Source organism: Ovis aries, chromosome 2 (assembly GCF_016772045.2).
Source record: "Ovis aries strain OAR_USU_Benz2616 breed Rambouillet chromosome 2, ARS-UI_Ramb_v3.0, whole genome shotgun sequence".
NCBI classification, from domain to species: Eukaryota; Metazoa; Chordata; class Mammalia; order Artiodactyla; family Bovidae; genus Ovis; species Ovis aries.
In genome coordinates, this window is record NC_056055.1 from 173,146,729 (window position 1) to 173,160,068 (window position 13,340).

A 13,340-nucleotide genomic window follows, 5' to 3' on the forward strand; every position below is an offset into this window, starting at 1 on the left:
ATACAGACTACATAGTCAAAACAATGAATGAAGTAAGTGAATTGTTAGGTTACTTCCTATGCGTTTACTTGTGATGAGTTTTTCCTGAAATATTATAACATTGTGTAGGCAATTGCATTTGCCTTTTTAAGAATGAATTTTAAATGCATTACTCCTCAACAGAGAACACAGCATTTCCCCTTGGTAAGAAAAACAGTTATCCTGTCCTATGATACCAATATGTTGGGGACTTCCCAGTGCTCAGCAGTAAAGAATCTACCTGCAATGTAGGAGATGCAGGTTCAATCCCTGGGTCAGGAAGATCCCCTTGAGGAGGGAATAACAACTCCCTCCAGAATTCTTGCCTGGGAAATCCCATAGACAGAGGGGCCTGGTGGGCTACAGCAAAAGAGTCAGACATAACTTAGCAGTCACAAAGGAGGCTCCAGTGTAGCATGATGATGAGTAGTGATTCTAACTATTACCAAAATGGTTATTTAATGCTTTCCCTTTTAAATAGGAACTTGAGTCCCGTGTCTTTCCTCTCCTGGCCTTTCCAGTTCCATAAAATTGTAAATGATGACTAGGCAGTGCTATCCAAACAGAACCATTACTTGCAAGTTTCCTCTAAATGTAAGGGAAAGCACTATGTAATGGGATAATCAGAAACCAAGATTGGAGCACTGTCAGCATGTGCGATGGAAATCAGATGAGAAAAGGTAATTTGTGAGACTACATCTTAGGAATCACAAATAATGCCAGAAACTATTTTTAACTGTGGGGTTCGATTTGGCTCTCTCATGTCGAGCATACGATGATAAGGAAAAGTGAAAAATATGTGAGGGCGAAATGAAAGGAGATGGGAAAATAGGAGTGGAAATGAGTGAGAGGAAAGGAAGGAATTAAGTAAAAGAAGAATCACATTTCATGCTGTGAATGCTGATCAGAACAGAATGAAAGGGTTACAAGCAGTGCCTGCATTAGAATAAGGAAGTGACAACTTGTAAGGGAGAAAAGACCGCCTCCCCCCAAACTCATAGGGTAGTAGAGGTAAGAGAAAAATCTATAAAAATGAAAAGACATGACCCAAATCCAAGAGACACTAGGAAACTAAGCTGATGATGGCTGAGGGTTTATCCAACTTCACCATGGAAATTAAGCTTTCACTGAATTTACAAATTTGTTCTATAAACTCTTCAGTATGTATCAGATAATTTAAAGAAAGCTTTTTGGCTTTGCTATGAGATAGAAGGGGGCTTCCCAGGTGGCGCAGCAGTAAAGAATCTGCCTGCCAATGCAGGAGCCACAGGAGACGCGAGTTTGATCCTTGGGTCGGGATTATCTCTTGGAGTAGGAAATGGCAACCTACTCCACTATTCTTGCTGGGGTAGTCCCATGAATGGAGGAGCTTGGCAGACTACAGTGCATGGGGTCACAAAGAGTCAGACACGACAGAGCAACTGAGTACACATGCCTGAGATAGAAGAAAGCCTGCTAAAGCACTTTGCAAAAGTTGCCGGGGGGGGGGGGGCGGGTGAAGAACTTAATTAAAAAAGTAATTTTCCCCACCGCTCATGCATAGATCTGAGAGCATGGGACATTCTCTGTGAGAGGGACCTATTTTCCTAAAGCTCTCAGTAGCAAGTGCAGTTTACACTTCCACCCTCCCTCCCATATAAAGCCCCAAGGTCAGATGGGAAATGAAACACTGTTTAGTTGCATGTATCTTTGATATACATATTTGAACTCCTGGTCTTGTACTAGTTTACTGGTTTTATTCTTTATGCTCCAGTAATCGACATGTTCAGTTCAGTCGCTCAATCATGTCCGACTCTTTGAGACCCCATGAATCGCAGCACACCAGGCCTCCCTGTCCATCACCAAATCCCGGAGTTCACCCAAACTCACGTCCATCGAGTCGGTGATGCCATCCAGCCATCTCATCCTCTGTCGTCCCCTTCTCCTCCTGCCCCCAATCCCTCCCAGCATCAGGGTCTTTTCCAATGAGTCAACTCTTCACATGAGGTGGCCAAAATATTGGAGTTTCAGCTTTAGCATCAGTCCTTCCAAAGAACACCCAGGGCTGATCTCCTTTAGAATAGACTGGTTGGATCTCCTTGAAGTCCAAGGGACTCTCAAGAGTCTTCTCCAACACCACAGTGTAGTGAAGTCACTAACTTTGCTGACAAGCTATGAGAAGAGAAGGAGCAGGTCTGTGTAGGGAGATGTTGACCCACCTTCTTAAATAATGGTGTGGAAAATAGGACTTCTTGAAGAAGATTCTCCATCACATGGATTTGCCTGATATATTTCCCCTGTATGCATCTGCCATTTTAATATTTCTTTTACAGTTATTTCTGGCTAATACACCCCTACCTTCCTTCAAAGTTCAAGTAAATCCCACCACTTCCGCAAGGCCTTTCCCATGACTCCAGCTGGCATGTCTTTGGTACTCAGTTGTTTGTTCAATCACATTCTCTTTGAGACCCCATGGCACTATGCCAGCCTCCTCTCTCCATGGAATTTTCTAGGCAAGAATACTGGTGTGGATTGTGGTTTCCTACTCTAAGGGGTCCTCCTGACCCAGGAAATGAACCCACATCTTCTGAGTCTTCTGCACTGGCAGGTAGATAATTTTACCACTGAGTCACCTGGGAAGCCCTTGGTATTCAGTGAGAGCTTCAGTTTTAAGCAGACTTGTAGCCAGATTATAATGTCAGGGCGCCATGTGTAGGGCTCAGATGTGGTGGCAATTAGGGCCACACTGTGCAGAGCTGGGGGATCAAACTCATTCAGTGAAGTCATCACCTCTGTTGTTGTTCAGCCACACAGTTGTGTATGACTCTGCAACCCCATGGACTGCAGCACACCAGGCCTCCCTGTCCCTAACCATCTCCTGAAGTCTGCCCAAGTTCATGCCTATTGCATCAGTGATACCATCCAAACATCTCATCCTCTCATGGCTCTTCTCCTGCCTTCAATCTTTCCCAGCATCAGGGACTTTGCCAATGGGTCCAGCTGTTCACATCAGATAACCAAAATACTGACTCCTCTCTATGTTTCTCCTATTTTCTCACTTATTGAATAAGAGCTCTTTTTCTCTCACTAGTCTTAATGTCTACTTTGTACCATAAATCATACTGAAAGATCATGGCAAGAGAAACACAATTTGAAACTCTACTCACAAATATGCTTCTGGTTTTAACCAGTCAGACCTGGACTATCAGTGTGTGTTTACATGAGTACTAAACCTGTAAATCTTAGGAAGGCAGGGACTGTGTTTCTATGATGGTTATGTTGTAGAGGAGGGGGTGATGTCCAATCAGCATTTGTTGAATTGAAACTAATTTTTGAAGGGGCTCTGATTGCTAAACGACCCTCACTTAATTTTCTAGAGAAAACAAGCTCATGAATGGAACGCGTATTTTACAAAGCTCAAAGGATATTAAGAGGAAACAAAAATGAAATCCTTTTCTTTCCATTATAGGGCTTTGGTGAAGGATAGCCATCACTATGCTATCAAAAGGCGCTGCCTGATGATGTAGCTACAGGAAAGGCTGTCTTTAAAGAATTGTTAGAGTTGTTTCTTTAGAGACCTTGTTCATCAGGCATGGATTCTTACCTAGAGGATCAACACCCACAAGAGGCAAAAAGGCAGCAGGCATTCAAGAATAAAAATGCACTATCCAAATGCCCAATTTCTTCTCATGTCAGTTCTTTATGTTCTGGCCATTTCATATTGCTATTTAGTTGGTCCTTATTATAGTTTCATAATGGAAATGTGTTAAAGCATGGACTTTAACAGGGAATCATATGGAAATGTTTCAAAAGAGAGAAATGAGCCATGGGAAAGTTAAATGAAAATCATTTCTAAATGGTGCAAATTAGGAAGAAAATAACAGGGCTTAATAGGGCCACCAATGCTAAGAAATACCACTGAAAAATCTAAAACCTCTGAGAGAAGTAACATTTCATTCTCCTGCTAATGAGTCCTATGTGTTATTTCTTTATTGGGGAATGCTGTTTTTATAATTTTGCATTTCCAGAATCACATTAGTCATTAGCAGGAGAATGAAATGTTACTTCTCAATGTTACTCATTCATTGAGTCAGTCATTTTAATATTTATTAAGTAAACCTCTGCTTACTGTAACTGATCATTTTCGTTAGTACTGTTTTCTGATACAATTCTCCAACCATAGTCTGACTGGTAAAAACTTGGAGGCAGCATCTCATTGGGGTTCACCAGGTATCATTATTATATATCAGAGTCTTAGGGTTCAAGGACTCAAACAAAGCAAATAATCCAACAACAACCACATACACATACACACACAATAAAGAAAGGAAAATTCACAGCCTCCAGTTTTCTGTAGCAATAATGTTTTGCTCCAGTAAAGCTGCCAGTCAAGACCGCAGTAGAGATCTTCATGCTTGAGACTCCATGCTCGGACTGTGGCTACTTAGTAGAACCTGAAAATCAGTTCACAGGCCCAGCTGAGACTAGAAATTCCTGCCAGTCAGAACCAAGGTCTGTTAAGATCAATAAAGCACTATGGGTTTCCTTCTCCTCAAAAATGTGAGTTCTAGTTGTTTTTGTTTAGTAGCTAAGTTGTGTCTGACCCTTTTGCAACTCCATGGACTATACCCTGCCAGGCTCCTCTGTCCATGGGATTTCCTGGAAAGACTGCTGGAGTGGGTTGCCATTCCCTTCTCCAGGGGATCTTTCCAACCCAGGGATGGAACCTGTTTCTCCTGCACTGGCAGGCAGATTCTTCACTGCTGAGCCATCAGGGAAGCCACTTTGTCTCTTTTCTTATTCAGTCAGCTATGGAGTTATGCTCTCCCTTCTTAACATTAATCGACTAGCTAGAAAGTACCAATAAACTGTTTGGTGCCATGGTGTAGTATGTCTGTGCAATGCTGAAAAATTCAGTCCTAATGCAACTGCAGCCACAATGTGCCTATCTTTCACCAGTCCCTGGTCATCAATGGTAACACAGTTATGTCTGTACAAGATATTCTGTCTTAGGTCTTGATCATCAAAATTATGAGTTAGATCACAACCTTGAGTTAGACAAGGTTGCTGTGATCCTGATTTACAGGCAAAATAACTGAATTTAGAAGAAGCTAAGTCCATCGTTTATGGCTTATAAAGCACAAGGCTGGTGCTCAAACTGAGATTGAGAATCTCTGGTGATGTCCAGAGCTCATGGGCTCTGCCTGTTCAGACTGAATGAGAATACCATGATAGCCATCATCTGTTCAGTGATGAAGATACTGCTAACATTTATAAATTCCTGAGAAAGTAAAGCCCCAAACTGAATATTAAAAGATGTTTATACAATAAATCCTATTAACCTTAAATAGAAAAAAAATGCCTAAGCAATTCATTTCTAGTCTTTGGGTATGGAATCTCTTTTCTCAATTTCAAAACCCTCAAAAATGGCTCAGAAAACTAATGCAAATTTAAATCAAGACCAGGCCCCTGTCTTTTGAATGATTTTAACTCTGTGTGTGAAGATGATGGGTTAAAAAAATATATCCACAAATGTTTTAAAATTGGTATTTTGGGGAAAATAATTATGTCTGTGATTTTGTGCTATGAGATGCTCTAAAGGGCAGCAATTGGAGTCAGAATGTTCTGAAGTCTGGTGCATGTACAGGGTTTGGGTAACTGTCAGTGTCAGCCCAGATGGTCAAGTCTATGGCCCTGGCTAAGCCCCTCTTGCTAGAAGTTTTCTCACACTATATTCTCAGCTACCTAGCAACCAAAAAGACTTCCTCAGAATTCTCTGAGCTTACCCACATTCCTGGTTTATAAGATTCACCATTGGTTTTAAATATGCATTATATGTGTTCTTTTCAATCTTGATATTAAAAATCTAAAAAAGACAATAATAATGCTGGATGAGTTTTATCTGCAAGATTTATGGACAAATAAACTGTTGAACATTAAAGGCGATGAGAAGTTTATTAAAATAACGACCATGGTAGCTTCATCCTCCATCTCCTAAGAATCATGGTTCCCAAGTTTGATGTGCATACCTGGAGAATTGTCACATTATTTAAAGGGGCCTGTGAATGCATTCTCGTTCCAAATCTCTATAGTCTCAATTAATAATATAATCTCATAAATGTCAGTCCTACCACTTGTCACATGAATGCAGGGAATGTTGTGATTTTAAAAGTTTTAATTCGTTTGAAGGAACTGCTGAATTTGAAGTCACTCATTAAGAATTTTCTCACCCTAGACTAACTGGTCCTGGGTTAGAGCATAAGGTCCTCATATCACTCAGGGAACCACTACCTTTTCATATAAAGAAGAGAATAAATAACTAACAAGAAGTCTATGCCCTATACTCTTTATATTCTGATAAAATGTGTTGTATAGAATAGCCCTCCTCCCAAAACTACATATTGAAATAAATTTTTCCTGAGATGATCTAACTTCCAGATTTTTTTGCTTTTCATTTTCCAGTGGCCTATGGCACTTTACTCCTTCCCTCTGGTCTGAATATCACTGATGATGTTTTAAGCACAGGGTACTCATTATCAAGACCAACACCCATGCACAGCTAAACCGTCTCTGACATCATGTAGTACTATTTTCCTCCTCCCATGGCAGAGGGTGGAGAGATGCGAGGTGGGAGAGCTGGTTGCTTACAGTGAATAAGCATGGCTCCAAGCCATGCAAATACTTCTTCCTCTTCCCCATGCTTCCTCCTCCCCATCAAGGATGTCACCCATTACAGAGAGTATTTAATGGAGGGGAACCACAAAGCCCTCATCCAAATGGCCATGGTTAAGCTCAGTAATCTGTGCTGGTGTAGTTTATTTATAATGGTGAATAAGTATAATTGCCTTAGTTTTAATTGCATAATATTTCTCTTTATAACAGATTTACATTTCTTATTGTATATCATTTAAGTGACTATAAAAATAATCCATGGTCTTAAAGCAAACTATATGGTAAGGGACATCAGCAACAAAAATTGTTGCTGTATAGATCTCATAATGCACAGGTATTCTACAATAAACAGTGTGTGTGTGTGTGTGTGTGTGTGTGTGTGTGTGTGTATGAGTGGACACACACGAGCACTGATCAGAATCCCTCTGTACCTGGTATGTGATACAGAACTGCTGGAGCATAGTGACACAGGCAATTTGGGGCAAGCTGAACTCTAAAGCCCACACTCTGTATCACAGTACTCTAAACAATCATAACCAGTAGAATGAGAGGAGACTCACTCCAGAATCTGGACTGCCTTCTCCAGTCCCCTGGGAGATACCACCCACGGCCATGCTGTGAGATGAGATCAGTTGCAGACTGCTCACAGTATGCCAATGACTGCTGTCATGGCTGCCCTTTGGATCTTCACAGAACAGATTGCAGTTATCAAGCTGAAGGGAAAAAAAAATAAGCAAACCTGTGCCAAATATGATTGATACTTCCAGAATACTGTGTAAGAGCTCTACTCATAAACCTTCAGAAAAGAGGTTCTGGATGAATCTTGAGCGTATTATATAAAATAAGCCAATCACATAAGGATAAACACTGCATGAATATATGTATATGAGGTATATCAGATAGCCAAACTCACTGAAGCAAAGAGTAGAATGGTGGTTATCGGGGGCTGCAAGGAGGGAAAAATAGGGAATCACTAATCAATGTGTATAAAGTGTCAGCGATGCAAGATGAATAACTTCTAGATATCTGTTGTAAAATACAGCCTATAGATAACCACACTGCATTATATACTTAAAAAACTGTTAAGTGGGGAGGGCTATCCTACATTAAGGGTTCTTACCTCTATAAAATTAAAAAGAGTTACATATCTTACAGGGGGTTGGGTTGCACCATGGAAAACTGACCAGTGAAAGAACCTTTCTGTTCTTAGCATCTGTTAGATACTGTCTAGGAGTCTAGTACAGAGATTAGAAAGATGGATGGATTGATGGACAGAGAGACAGATAAAATGCAGGACAAATATACAGGCAAAGTAAGTCTGGGTCTAGAATATGACCATCAGAAATCAGGTGAGAAAGGAAAGTTTTCTTTCTCTGATGCAACAGAAAGGAGAGCTTGAAATAGGGATTGCTTTCCTTCTGGAGGTTACAAAGGTTTTAAGTTATAGCCATGAGGCAATGCTAAAGCAGAGATGAGCAGATCTCAGTTCTTTGAAATCGATGTCCAAAGGATAAGTCAGAACAGTATATGGTATTATTTGGAGTTTATCCGGAAAGTGAGGAGATGGGATTTAAGTCCTTACATATAAACTTGAAACTCATTATGTAAGTGTCCAACAAAAGGGAAGTTCTGGGGAAAACCTTTGCTTTCCTTAGTGGCCTTTGCTGGGAGAGGGTCTTGTACAGCTCTCACCCATTCTCAATATTTGAGAGCATCATGCTATCCCTACTCTAGGATGCAGGCAATTGTCTTTTCACTTGATGAATATAACAGCCTATTGCAGCACGCCTAGGAAATCAATCTAATTTGAGTTATTAAAAAATTAATTTGTATAAAGAAGCAGTATGATCTAAGTTGAACATTCCTTAGGTAAAGACATCCTATGTTTGTGTGGATGAACTATCAGAAACACAAAGATAAGGATAAGTAGCTCTAGTTGGAATTAATCTACCATGACCTTCTTTGGATGAGAAATTTGTCAAGCAAGCAAGCAAACAAACTAAAATCTAAATCTCATAAAATATGTACAAGGCCCTGGTACCTACAAGATGAAGCTTGAAGACTGTAGCTACCTGGGGTGAGTAAATAGGAAATTTGACAAGGAATAATTTAATTGGTAGACAATGGGAGCCATGAAGACTTCTGAAATTTATGGCATGAGAGAATATTCCAAATGAAGTTTGGGGCATATAAATCACCTTCATCATGAGGGAGATGAGATGGGATGCGCGAGAAGGCTGGGAAAGGGGAAGTGGTTCCAATATGAGATTATGGCTACCAAAAAAAATGATCATGATCTACCTTTTCCATAAAACTTCCAACATAACAAAAAAGAAGAAATACCAAGATTTGGTGGTGAAAATGAGAGAGAGAGAAGTAAAACATTAATCAGTTCAGTTGCTCAGTCGTGTCCAACTTTTTGTGACCCCATGGACTGCAGCACGCCAGGTGTCCCTATCCATCACTAACTCCCAAAGTTTACTCAGACTCATATCCATAGAGTTGGTGATGCCATCCAACTATCTCATTGTCTGTTGTCCCCTTCTGTTCCTGCCTTCAATCTTTCCCAGCATCAGGGTCTTTTCCAACGAGTCAGTTCTTCGCATTGGGTAGCAGGACTACTTTTTGAAATCATTTAAGATTAATATATTCTAGAACCTAGCGACACATTAAAGTTTTCTCATTTTTACCAACAGAGTTGTAAGAAGACGAGACATCAGCTTTCCTGATGTCCTGAATTCCAAGGAGTATTGCTAATGAGCATAGCAGCAGAAACTCTTGGGTGTTTGCCAAGAAAACTTCTTTATAATATTTTTACTATCTTATTTTATCATATCTTGGCTTAGTGGGGCTAAATCTAAGATCATGGGTGACCTAAAAGCATTCTAGTCTTCGAAAGGTTTGCTCAGAACTTCCCAGTATTCACAGCAGGCAAGAACAAAACTGGCTTCTAGGACCAAGTCCAAAAGGAAAACCCCCATAACTGGCAAGAAATTACTTTTCACGTATTTCCTATCATGCAGCGGGAGCTCTGGGCCCACCATGCTACTGTTTCTTAATCACTACAACAAACAAATCTTTCCTACTCTAAAATGCATTGGTTCTTAAATACCACTTACTCCAAAGTCTATCAGGAAGTTAGAACAGAACAAAAGAACGAGCCATCAGAAATGGCCTTTATTCTATCTAGTAGAAGAAAAGAGATAAGAATTTCAGTCTACAAACTTTATTCCTATGTTGGCTAATTTATACATGCTCTTGACATCACAAAAGGCAGTAGAGGAGAGGAACAGTTTATCTTTTCAACTAAGGGAAAACGAAAAACAGAAATTATTACTTATATGTAGTTTGAGGCAAAAGAGAAAGAAAATAAGAAATGCTACAAAATATCTGTAGAGACTTTTTGCACAAAGATGTTATGTGCGACACACACATACAGGGCAGTCTTTTTCTTCTACAGATAAATGTACAAGGAAGCAGTTCTAAGGCTGTACTGCACTCTTACACTTTTCCTTGTTGAAATACAAGGCCAGGCACAGCACAAAATGACTTTTTAAAATATGAACTCTTGGTGTAAGTCCTTCCATAACAAAGCTGAGGTGTCTAAGACAAAGTTAAAGTGAAACATAGAGCCCCAAGTGATGTTTTATAACCAAGGATGGCACAGCCTGACCTTTGCAGAAATGAGAGGCAAGATTGATTGGCTAATGGAATCTCTGCCATTCACTTACATGGTGATAAATTGGGATCTTGGCTCTGATTCCCACCCTAATTTCATCAGTTGGAGACTCTTATTAGGGGCTAATTGAAAGCTGACTCTTAATGGAATAAAGAGCATTTTATTGGCAACAGTCTTCCCCTGAGGCAGAAAGTTAGGAAAAGACAGGGACTGATGTGGACCTTTTAGTTTCTTCACAAAATAAAAACAGAAGATCATTGCTGAAGGAAAATGATAGTTAAGGGCAGACCTGTACCTGGCCTCCGTTTTAGTAAATTTTGTTTTGACCAAAGGAAAGAAAGCTGATGATAAAGTAGAAGTCATGTCTAACAAGCAAGTATCATTTCTATACAACATAAATGATGAGCCTATTCCTGGACTTGAAAAACACAGGTTATTTGAGAAACTTGACAAAGAAGTTCTTAAAATAAACTACAGAATGATGAATTAAACCATTTACATAAAGTGGGCAAGTATCTGCAGACTTGGACTTGATAAAAGCTAAAACATAAATACACAAAATGTGTGGAACCCATGACAGCTTTTCTGAGATATTTACTGAGAACTAAGATTTCCAGATATATTTTCTATAAACAATCCTTTCCCTATTCCTAACCCCCAAATAAAGTAATTTATAGTGTCTCTGGTTAACACTCTGTACTCAATAGATATATATTGGCAGACATATGAAAAAATTAGTACAAAAATATTCTCTAAGCATGTTCCTGAAAAGTATACATAAACCAAACCATGATTCTGGCATCAACTAAAGCTCAAATTTGTGCCCTTTGTAATTAACTGTATAGGAATGTTGATATTATACATCAAGTATTCAAGTCTAATTGTTTGTAACTGTATCCTAGTCCAACATTTTAAAGTAGATATCCAAATGAATATTTTTTTTTAATTTTTATTTTTACTTTTACAATACTGTATTGGTTTTGCCATACATTGACATGAATCCACCACGGGTGTACATGCGTTCCCAAACATGAGCCCCCCTCCCCATAACATCTCTCTGGGTCATCCCCGTGCACCAGCCCCATTATATTTCTTAGATTTTGTGATTTAAAATTTTTCTTATCTCTGATTTCATTTGACTCCTCTGAATAGAGATGATGGTACTTGGACAGTATTACCTCACTTCCCCATCCCAGTCATGGATGCCTTAGATGGATTATAAAATACATAAGCTTCTAAAATGACTGTTTCTTTCCCTGTAGGCAGATAATATTCAAGACGTTCAGGACTCACCATGCCTGCTAACTAAAGGCAGACCCTGCTGGCACGAGGGAGCCAGGCTCACAGTGACAACTGGGTCTCTCTGAAGGGAGGGGCCATTTCTAGCATATCTCTTATGTTGCACTTAGCATCTGACATGTGAAGGGACAATAATAGGCTCATAATTAAGTGCATGTCCAACTGAACACTAGGAAGTATAGGGCTTATGGTTCTGGATATCAGCTGGCATCTCGCTTGCCAGGGTGGAGGGGTCTGTTATAATATACTTCCTTAGCAGGAACCACACTGGTTTGGACTGATGACACAGCATCTGTAGAGCAATTTAGGAGATGGGCAGCATCAACTACTTTACTTGTATTGGATTCCTGTCCTCCATTATTGGATTTCTTGGTTAGATTCTATTAAATTGATAATGTGGCCCTCTGTAGGGGTGGATTCATTTCAGTGATGGGTGAAGTGATCCTTTACTCTGTGCTAAAGATTATCTATGGTCTAGTGAGCAGAAGATATGAAGAGAGCCATGAGAAAGCGATTATGATTCAGGTTCTACCATTAATTTCCTGGCAGTTTCCTTAAGGATCTCTTGGGGTTTAACTTTTCTCTCTATAACCTGATGTTAATATTTATTCTCAAGAGAACTGTAGTAAGGTATATAAGCTTAGAAATTCTGAAAGGGTTCACTATAAAAAGTAGTATTTTTTAATAAGATTAGCATTGAGGCATGGAATTGAAACCCTAGAGTAGGAAATGGCAAACCACTCCAGTATTTTTGCTGGGAAAATCCCAAAGACAGAGGAGCCTGGCAGGCTATAGTCCAGAGGGTCACAGAGTCAGATACAGAGTGCACACACACATGTATGAGCTGAAGATGTTTTGGAGGAGGAAGTAAACTGTATGATCATCTGTTTCAACTGCATTATTTTCATCAAAAATACACCTGCATTCTCATCTAGATTAACCTAATAAACTTTGAATAGTTGTTAACACTATACCCTCAAAACATGGGAGAGGTGACAGATGGGAAGAGACAAATGCCTTGAATTTTTACCCTTCTTCATCCTCCACACCCTCTAATATATTGATTAGAAAAAGAAGCCCAATCAGGAACAGCTAAATCAGCAAAACAACCTGAGTCATTCTGGAAATAGTATTATTATTTCTAATAAACTGACATCAAGGCTTTTTACAATTCCATAGTCACATCAATATTTGAAATTTCTCTTTAGCATGAAATGATTACGCCTAAAAAGGAAAATTCTTTAATTTCATAGCTGAGATGTAAAAAGTACGCAATGCTTAAAGAAAAAATTATTAGCATTTAGGAACTGTTTGCTACATAAAGGTAAAGAAAAGGGTATTGATTAGGAATAGAAAGAAAAGGAAGTATGACTATCATGAAAACTATTCTTCATTAAAGATAAATGTCATCTGCTAACAGTTAACCTTTTGATAGTGGGAACTTTTGATAGTTGCAACTAGATCTCCTATATTTACTTTTTTACTAAGGGGTCAATTAGTTAGACATTTACTGAATTTCTACTCTGTAAGACCCAGAATCTCCTTAGACACTGGGCAAAGATGACACAAACTATTTTCTCTAATATAGGTGTTGGAAAATGTATGGTTCATGGGTCAGACTTGACTTGCCACCTATCTTTTTCCTTAAAGAAAAAAAAGATATACATTTTATATACCAAAACATTCACTCTTT

The 13,340-nt window shown here is 39.3% G+C and overlaps 1 protein-coding gene across 2 annotated transcripts in view; it reads right to left on the reverse strand.

Annotated features, from left to right (window-relative positions):
- THSD7B (thrombospondin type 1 domain containing 7B) overlaps nucleotides 1-13,340 on the reverse strand; it is a 1,048,668-nt gene that overhangs the window by 133,085 nt on the left and 902,243 nt on the right. The window lies entirely within an intron of this gene.